The sequence below is a fragment of the Pezoporus occidentalis genome, unplaced genomic scaffold, assembly GCF_034315485.1.
Source record: "Pezoporus occidentalis ecotype Australia unplaced genomic scaffold, CSIRO_AGI_Poc_V1 ctg164, whole genome shotgun sequence".
NCBI lineage: Eukaryota > Metazoa > Chordata > Aves > Psittaciformes > Psittacidae > Pezoporus > Pezoporus occidentalis.
The window spans coordinates 1,105,147-1,115,909 of record NW_026913466.1 but is presented as its reverse complement, the minus strand read 5'-3'; positions in this window follow the sequence as shown (position 1 = coordinate 1,115,909).

Sequence of the window (10,763 nt, the reverse complement as noted above, 5' to 3'; positions counted from 1 at the left end):
GTCCAGTGCATTTTTATGAACTACTAAAATAAGACAGATCACTCAGGTTACTTGTACCACACTCCATAGCACACCAGGTCAAGTAGCTAGAGTGTGTCATTAACTTTAAAGCATAATGAAGTGTTTGCATGTACGGCATATAAACACACAAGCAAGATCCACGTTGTTCGTTCTCTTTGAAACCAAGTATGAAGTAAGACAAGAGGAAGAGGCACTGCTTCTGCTTTGGACAGCTTATAAAGATATAAGCAGAGCATACACTACCCAGAGAGTGACAGGAGCAAGAAGGCCTTTTCCCAGTCATGGGCTATAGGTTCTACTCCCTGGCAAAGCTAACAAATCAACACTGCTCATCTCAGGATTACACCAGGCTCAACTGCCTACCACTGCAGAGGATAAAAAGCCTCCAACAAGTTCACTTGGGATCTCACTTTATTAACCACACTGCCACATGGAAACTACACCAGTGGGCTCCACTATAAAGCCCTAAGACAGATAGCCAGACAGACTTTGTCGGGATGCATTTGAGTTTTAAGCAACAAAACTCCTTTTCACGAACAAGCCCCCCCAAAAAAGAAAGAAAAAAGGCTTTCCAGAGGAACTGAAATCCAGGCGAGTTTCACATGCCATAAAATAACAGATTTTCAATGGAAACCATGGAGTGCCACTATAGAAACACAAGGACTGAAACACTGAATGAGCATCTCTTTTCCTCATGGAAGAGGAATTAAATTAAAGCATCTTCAACAAAAGAACACAGGTATACAGTAGGCATTTTATTGAAACAGAAGTCCTGGGTTATTATGTCATGGTAGCAATAAAGTATGTGATTTGGTGGTCGGATCTCTCTGCTGGAAGCTCAAAATACTTTCAGCTGCTTTATGAACTTAGCTCTAAGTTCCTTGTTCAAGTGAGAAGTTTAATCATTTCTAAATGAATGTCTACAAGACATCAGAAGTGCTCAGAAGAGCTAAATACAAGAGAATCCTTGACCCCCATTCAGTTACTTCTAAAGCAATAATTCCCTCTCATACCACCATTTATTCAAGGAAGTTTTGTGGGGGAAGGGGGGGGGGGTGTCTTGTTTGGTTTTGTTAATCATCAGTGCTCCCAAAAAACAGTCAAAAAAGAAGAAATGAGAAGTACCACAACAAAAACTCTTAGAAGAAATCCTTTCCCAGCCTACAGAAGCTCTTCAAATTGAGAGGTCAGCATAATCTGTGATTTTAAGAAAGTATTTTATCTCCACCAATAGAATCAGAGCAACCTGAAGTCTGTTCTCCTATGAAGGGCTTATGTTACTTTCTGACCCATGCAGAGGACAGGAACAGATACAAGCAGTTTTATGAGCATGGTTAAGGATTTTAAAGTAGTATCACCACAACTGTATTCCATCATGCAAGTTCAACAAAACTAAAAGCAGAAATGCAGCACTGCTAGGGAATATCACTAGAGAAACATCACACAAACATTCTGCAATTGCATACTTTTACTGTCATGTCAAAAAAGGCTGATCAGCTTGGCTTTCAGTCTGCCAATAAAGTAAGTTTCAGCCAAGCTCCATTTGGAAAGACAATACCAGTCCCAGGAACTAAATAGCTTGAAGTCTCTTATATGAAGGGAGTAGAAGTATGAAATGCAAAGAAAGTGCTCATGCAACCTTGCACTCTTGTTTTGCATTCCAAGTGTCTTATTTTAGTCACTTAAAATCTCAGGCACCTTAGTTTCTGTAATATGAAAGATACACTGAAGTTGTATCTGTCTGGACTTGTGTTGCACACTATATTTGCATCTGCGTTAGATATAGTTTCTACATGAAAAATACTAGAAACAAGTTGAAGAAAACTGAGGAACTGAAGAATGGATAACTCCTTTTGTATGTTCCTTCAAAGATTAATACTTGCTTCTCCATCCATACTTATGCTTCCAGCACCACTTATCATTGGCTCAAAGGATGGAAAAATTAGTGAATGAACAACTGGGGGGAGAGGGAGAAAAAGAAATGAGTCCTGTATAAAATCTTTACCACTTCAATGAGAAATTCAAGACCATGAGTGGTAAAACAAATGTGATCGGGGAAGAAGGAATCAGAGAGGCAGAAGGAAAAATAAGTCAATCTTGATTTACAATACTAATATCAGCCTAAGAAGTAATGTGGTTAACACAGCTAGTATGCAGAAAGAATGATTACCATGGCACCCTCCACAGGCTCCAGACACAAAAGAGTCTGAATAGAACAAAAGAGGAAGTAGAAAGATAATCTCCTCTAACATATATGTACAATTTTGCTGCCTCTGATTTTGCCGTATTGCCTCAGAGCACTTTCAGGGAAATTCAGTAAGTATTTATAGCATGGATGAGCAGTAGCAGTGAAAAGCTACAGCATCCAGAGAAGTATCAGGCAAAATTCACCTTCTGACAGCTACAACTTCTGTAAAGCAGGAAGTTGTTGGTTTCTGCTTGACGTAATTCCTCTTTGCAAGAGCAAAGCTTTCAGAAAACACTCTACTGCATTTATAACTTCCTGTGTTAACTGCTTTTACACTTTAAACATCTTCTCATTATGACATGCTTGACTCTTTTGAAAACCATTCTGAACCATAAAGAAAAATGTTTAGAACATTATTAAATCAGTTTGATAAATTCTTTGTGAGCATTTTTGGTAAGAAAATTGGAAATCTGCCTGACTGAAAAATATCAGTTAAATGGAAGCAACCCAGGTCTGTTTGCCAAAGGTTTTCCCTTATTTTGGCCATATTTAATGTCCCAAAAATCATATTGTCATGAATCTCCAGCTAAAAGAATCCTCTTGAGAGCAGCAAGGATAAAACAAATACAAACCAATGTTGACTCAAACTTCATTTTACCTACTAAGACTACATTAATTACATCATACACTTACATACAGTCAACCAAGCAATACCCATCTTCAAAAAGCACAGTGCTGGGCGCATGTAAAAGGAATTAGCAAACCACAGTGCTCTGGCACAGAACTCTGCGTGTTCTGAACATTGTGTTATGTACATGTTCTTATATACATTAGGACTTTGTGCTTGCTGAGTTGTGCTGCAATTAAGCAAGACTAAAGAGACAGTGATTATTTTATGTTTACTTTCAAAGCCTGAAATATCCTTTATTTGGATCATCTGGTAACAAAACTCACCTTAATTCAAACAACCTACTGCAGTTTAATAATACAAGTCCTAGTTTATTAGGGATGAATTCATATGCTTTCATATTCAATTTGGGCAACCAAATCCTTTGTTTAAAATAAAAAAATAGAGTCTCTATGGACAGAGACAGTTAAGCTTTAACATGAATTTCTCTCTGGCTTCCCGAATTCCCACATGAGGAAGGACAGGCTAAAGGCCATAATCTAGAGCTATATTTACAAAGGAGACAAATACAAATCAAATATGACTTCAAATTCCCATTGGTTTGTCCTCCATAAGTAAGTTATTCTTAGTTTTGTCTGAGAGACCAGTGTCCCACTACCTTTCTGGAGGAGCTGGAGAGAAGGCTATCAGTTCTTAACAATAAGCAGAAGAAACTAATATGAATTGATGGATAAAAAGTTAAATAGTTTTGTTGCAATAACATTCCATCTTTTCTTTATGGATTAGCTTTCACAGTGCATGTATGGAATTATACTTCTATAATACCAGAATAACTATGAGTTTTGTAAGAGTAGTGTTGATGAAGCGTCCAACACTTGATCTTACTAAACCAGGCTGGGTGCTGCCTTGGCTGTGTGGCTGTCAATGAAAATTTTGCCACTGGCCTTGATGCGCTGGGAGCTTCTCACAGAGCATGCAACTGCCATCAAACATGCCACTGTTGCTGTCCATGTAATGAATGTATTTTTCTGGCAAATAACAGATCACTAAACAGAAGTAGTTTTATCTCCTTTAAAGCTGCTGCAGAACATAAAATTATCCTGACAATTGTGCTCATATTAAAACTGCTTAGATGAACCAAGCATAATCAAAGACTGACAGCATGTGTGAAACACCTATTTAAAAATAGCCCTTTACACTTCATTAATCTCAATGTTTAAAACAGATGATGGAGGTTTATGAGAAAATGAGTACTAGCTTTCAAGCAGATCTTTTCTAAATAATTTATAGTTAAAATACACATTAGTGCTCCTATACAGACATGAAAGTTGCAAAAATAATATAGCTGAAGTGAATATAACTAGAGATCAGGAGATTGCAAAGGCTGTAGGGCAGGGATCATCCTCTGTCTGCACCCTGAAATGCCTGCCAGGCTTTTGGGTGGTGTGAAAACAGCCAGTATAAAGTAACATTTTCATGAGGCATGTGGAGCATAAAGGTCAGTCAATCAATCACATTTTTCAAACTATGTCTCTTTTTGTTACAAGATGAATGTTGCTGTTTCACAAGAGTATTTCCAAAACAGCTGTTGTTTGAAAAAAATCAGTGTTGTACTCTCATCATATTCAATAAAAAGCCAGGAAATCCTTGGTATTAGAGAACCTATACAGCTGTCCTCCTTACCTCTTATCCATGTGACATAGAAATGCAGATTGTGACTGCATTGTGCAGATCTCAGCAGTGAATGCAGCCCTAACAAGGTGCTTAGATTCAGTCTATTTCTTCTCACTTAAAGTTACATTATGCTAGACTTAAGGCATGCTTTATTTACATGCATTCAATCTCTAGTGGGAGTTTATATACTGTGCACTGGATAATTCTCTAAGTGAACAACAGTCCAGCATCAAGAAGGGTTTCATGCAGAATACAAACAGAGAGCATTAAACGACTACCTCCCAGGGACATCGAGTTCCCCAGGCTTACGTTGGGGATGAGGATTGGTCGATCTGTTCACCCTCAGGGGCTGTCTGGAATTATAGATCAGGGACCTTATTGTCATACCCCAGCTGCTGCACAAAGACACTAGAAGAAAGGAGATTTACGAGTATTTCAGCAACACTGAACAAGGGATACAGAAGCCATACAACTGGGAGTACAGTGGCTCTAAATCTGTAGGCATTATGCAAAAAGAAAATGCAGAGTTGGGCATCAAGGGACCTCTCCCAGAGCAATAGGACATCTTTGTAAATTCTCTAAAGAATAAATTTAACAGTTATTAAAGAACAACACCCTGTTATTGCAGTCACTGAACTTTACATCACAAGGGAAGATGCAAGGGATTTTCAGAAAGACATCTGTCATTTAACAGTGACAGTGACCTCAGCACTGACGAGCAATTCAAATCCCCAGTGATGGAAACAAATTAACCCCTTGGTACACAGCGGGTTGAGAACACCAGCATTAGTACTGCTATGCACTGCTACTGTACAGCCTACAGAAGGTTTTACCTTCAGACAAGCAGTAGATGGAATGAGGTATAATTCTGCAAATTATAAATACTATACATAAGTAGCACTTGTCACATCATTTAACATTCTGATATTGGCAGTCTTAGAATTCTAGAATTGCTTAGGCTGGAAAAGACCCTTAAGGTTATCAAATCCAACTATTAACTCAGCACTGTCAAACCCACTAAATCATGTCCCCGAGTGCCACATCTACACATCTTTTCAATACCTCCAGCATATTTAAACAAACAGTACACCCGTTCAAACCATGAGCAGCCAGTTCCTACAACAGAATGCTGGAGGACAGTGTCTGAGGTTTTACTAAAATCAAAGTAGGCAACACCTACAGCATTTCCCTCATCCACTAAGTCGTCATCTTGTCATAAGAAGGTCAGGTTAGTCAAGCAGGACCAGCCTTTCATAAACCCATGCTGACCAGGCCTGATCCCCTGCCTGTCCTGTATGTAGTGTGATGGCACTCAAGAGGATCTGCTCCACATCCTTCACTAGCATCAAGGTGAAACTGACAGGTATTTCCCCAGATGCTCCTTTCGGCCCTTCCTGTAGATGGGCATCACATTTGCCTATCACCAGTCAGCTAGGACCTCCCTGGTTAGCCAGGACTGCTGGTAAGTGATGGAAAGCGGCTTAGTGAGCACTTCCACCAGCTCCCTCAGTACCCCTGGGTGGATCGTATCTGGCCTCAAACTTGTGTGTGTCTAAATGGTGTAGCAGGTCACTGTTTCCCTTTGGATTATGGCAGCTTCATTCTGCTCCCTCTCCCCATCTTCCAGCTCAGAGACTGGGTATCTGTAGAACAACAGCTTACTATTAAAGACTGAAGCAAAGAAGGCATGAAGTACTTCAGCCTTCTCCTCACCCTTTGTCACTATTTCCCCCTTCTCCCCACATCCAATAAAGAATGAAAGTTCTCCTTAGCTCTCCTTTCATTGCTAGTGTGTTTGCTAGCGTATATATACAAACATTTAGATAGAAACATTTATAGTCTTCAAGAGGTGAGAAGGAATTTCAGTGGCAAGAATAAACCTCTCACTGAAAAAACATTTATAATACCATACTTAAGGAGTGAGCACACAAGTAGGAATGCTAACGTTCTTTATAGATACCCATTTCACACGATAGTCGTGTTTTACCAAGAGGGTGTTCAGTCAGTCACATTAAGAACTGTGACACTAGAGATCCTGTATAGTTTTTTCACTAGGAACTGCTACAACACTGGCCTGCAAACTGACCTGGCCCTAACTCCTATACATAGTCCTAAGGAAAGACAGGGAGAAGTACAGAATCTGCCCATATATTCTAGATACTCAGCAGATGTTTGCAAGGTGAGAAGAGGGACAGGCCATAGATTACTCCATCCCAGTTACTCTAGTAGCCCCCATACTTATGCAGAGTAGGAACGGACAAGAAGCTCTAAGAAGCAATACAGCAAGACCTTCAGCCCTGCTTGACCCCATCTCACATTCTGTGCATTGCCATGTAGAGAACTAGCAGAACACATGACAAAGTATCCCTGCTTCTAGGAAGGACACCATACCCATTACCAGACAAATCTCAACTAAGGAAGGCATCTGTCCAATACTGAACTCTAATCAATAGTACTAATAATTAAATTGGAAAGCACTTTCCCTCCCCAGTCAGCTGCACTTCTTGAACATTGAAGGCTCACAGCACCTAAACTATTCATTTTTTTCCAAAGGAAAAAACAAGACACACATGGTGGGAAACCTACGGCTGAGTCTGGCAGAGAACTCCACACTCATAACTTTTGCCAGTCTTTTAGGAAGGAAATGCCCATGTAGCACAACAGACTGCTTAGTAGTCAAAAAGGGAGGTGGAGGAACAAACCAATTAAGTTTTTTACTATGGCATGTAACAAGTGTGTTATTTATCACCAACAGAAACAAAAAATTACAGCAATAGACATAAAGGCTAAAACCAGACAATGCCATATGGAGCCCCACACTATACTGAAATCAGTTTTAGGCTTTTAAAATAAAATATGGTAGAAATCGTGTAAAATTCACCCTTGTCTGAATTATAACAGCTAAATTAGATTTCTAAAATCTATATCCTAGTCTAACAAAAGACATTTGATCAGCAAGCAGAACACAGCTGACATTAGCTAGGAAGGCGACACAACAGTGCTCCTCACCAGCCTTATAAATCTATGGCCTTAACAGAGTGTGCCACTGTACTCCCCCTAAACAGTGACTGCATGCTAAACAAACTGATCTGCTACCACAGTACCCTTCCTCAGAGTATTCTGCCTCCAGATGGATGCCTTTAACACACAGTAAAGTACCCAGACAACATAAAGCACATTTAGATCTTAAGGCAACTGTAAACTGTTCACTGCCATGTGTAGAGGCTACACACTTACCTTAACAACATTCCAGGAAATTCAAACAGGCCTCAACATAGTCTAGTCACCTCAATGTGAAAAGACGAAGAGTGATTCACAGGTACTCTTGAAAGAACCTTATTTGACTGATGGTTTAATGATACAGCAACCTTACAGACTGATAACAAGAGGAAATAAAAGGATCTGGACCACTATAATAACAATCAATATCGTAACATTTTATATTACTATATAAATATTAATATCCAATTATATTAAATTTAATATATAGTTATTTAGTATATTAAACATTATTATGTTACTGATATTTTTATTATTAATAATATTATTAGCTGTTCATGAAGGATATCTATCTTATGACATTCTGAAGTGAAAACACTGAAAAGGCTTGTACATTAACCAAGGTTCTTTTTTCTAAATAGAGCGCATCATCACTCGTGGCTCTTTCCTGAAGTCCATACAGCTGTTCTGCTCTTCATCTTTGACAAATAATTCACTTAAATATGCAGTAGGTTGTGCTTATTCATAGTAATGAATAAGGAATATATGTATTCCTCCTGCCCCTGTATTACCCATTTTTAGCTTTTTTGGTATCCCACAAAAGCTCCCAATATTCTTGACTTACCTTCACACTTTGGGTTATATATAACCCTACAAATACACATTTTGTTTGGAATACACATGGAATACACATGTTCTAGAGTCTATGAGGAAGATGTATGGGCTCAAAGAGGAGTGAGGATGGCAAGTCTGTAAAAAGCACAGGCACATGTGTGAAGACTCAAATGTTAGACCTGCAGGAAACCACAAAGGCAAGCAGGTTATTTATTCCATGCTCTCCAGTAACAGCTGGTATTCTTGAATCCTGAAATAAAAAACAAAAACACAAAACCCAACCACACTTCTGCATACAGGCAGAACTTTGTTTTAAATCAGTATCACAGGATAGCAGGGGGTCTTGTGGTTTTGTTAAGAAGCCTTCTCTTTTATGTTTTTGCCTCAGCAGGTTTTGATGCACCAGTTCACCCTCCAGGTATTCATTCCTTCTTCTGTGAGCATCAGCTTTGAAGTACCAAAGGATAGGATGAGGAAAGCTTAGATTTGCAGAGTAAGATCAGAAGCTCTTTTGTTTTAGATGTTGGACTTCAGTTTATACACATTTTTATTTATACAGAAAGGCTCAGTCATTGGCTAGCTGTACATAAAACTAGTCAAATCTGTTTAAAGGCAGCTGAACTGAGCTGTAGGACTTAGTTACAGGTATTTTAAAAGCAAATACAATATAGTAAGCCTAAAAATTTAAGACAATTTTTGAAATTAATTTAAAAACAAATTAAAGATATATTACCAATTTTTATACTTGACTCAGAACAAACATTCATTGCTAACCTGGTGCCAAATTTCAATCCTTTCACATGATTTGAGGAACACCACTGAAGGCTTTAGACCCAAGAGTATGTGGGACTTGCCAAGCTTTTCCTTGCTTTAAGTAAGGTCTCTAGGAGAGAGATTTTGTCCATTACAATCAACAGCTGCCCCTCCACCCCCAAATCCAAGTTTAAGCTATGACTTCATGGGTTAGAACTGTCAGTACTCAGTAGTCAATTATACGTCAGATTATCAGTCAAGAGTATGAAATCACAAATGCTTAGAGTCCAAAGCTCCTGATGTCATAGTGGATAAAATGACTACAGCAATGGAAATGAATTACTGAGATCTTAGGTAAAAAACCTTATCTTAGCTGCCTAGAGCAACTTCTCTCCAACCAGTAAAGGAGCCACAGACAAAGATGAAAAACCCACCACTTGCAAATATTTATGCAGCATCTCAGTTCTCTTAACTACTGCAAAGAAGTTCTCATGCTAAAGCTCTCGCCAGTTCCTAGAACACAGATACAGTTCCTGTTAAGTTGTCTGGGAAGAGACCAGCATCTTCCTCTTGTAGCACAAGAGATCTACAAATAAAACATAAATAGTTGAGCGACCAGCTTGTAAGGCAGAAGGGGAGATTACACCTTAAAAGTAATGAAAATATGAACATTAATCCTAGCCTTAAGATCGAGAACAGGAGAATGTTTACAGATGTAGGGAACACTTTGTTATTTTAAGCTTACATATCCAAAGGAGATACTGTTCAATCAGCTGCAGGCTTAACACATCTTTCAACCAACCCATGCTTTTAACTCCAAGCTAACACTTACAGGTACAATAATCAAGCCTACATCATGCTGATTTTTTAAAAAGAAAAAATGCAAGCCACTCAGAAAACAAGAGGTCAAAGCACCTAACTCAGTTTCTTCTCTTTCCTCACAATGTTGTATTTTCTACTCTCCAAGTTATGCTAAAAGCAATAGATAAATAAGCACAATGCACAGCATTCTTCAGAGCTGACTGCTGACTAGACTTCCTGGTAGTCTAATATCCAAATCAAGTATTCCCCCTTAATACTTGCACTTACCCAATACTTATCCAATTCTACAGCAGACCACTGAAAAAGCAAACTGGTTCACATTTGAGGTTAGAAGTATTTTAATTCTACCTAACTTCTCTCCACTCTCTGCTTATACCACCTGTATACAGCAATGGCTGCAAATTAACACAAAAGTTCTCCTACAGAAAGGTGTACAAACTACATATATGAGATTTTGAGCAAACTTGCCCATAATGACCACAAGAGATTGTACAGTTACTTCTGTTAAGTTACCACATTTAGGGAAAAAAGACATTTCCAGTTCTCTTTAGTCAAAAGCTAGATTAGAGGGAATTGTGGAAAAAAAAAAAACCCATGCATATTTATGTATCATTTCTAAGACAGACAACAGTGCACAGCATGTAAATATACTGAAAGTATGCTTCCCCTAGGCACACTATGAAGGCTCCAGTGCTTATCTGGGTTGGTAGATGGAGTTTGTATATGTAGGAAAAGTTAGCAATAAATACCATGTGTCACTAGGATGCAATGACAAACTTTAACTCACTTCAGTCATAGTATTAATCAAGATTTGATTTCAAAACAAATTTGGTAGTCAGCAGG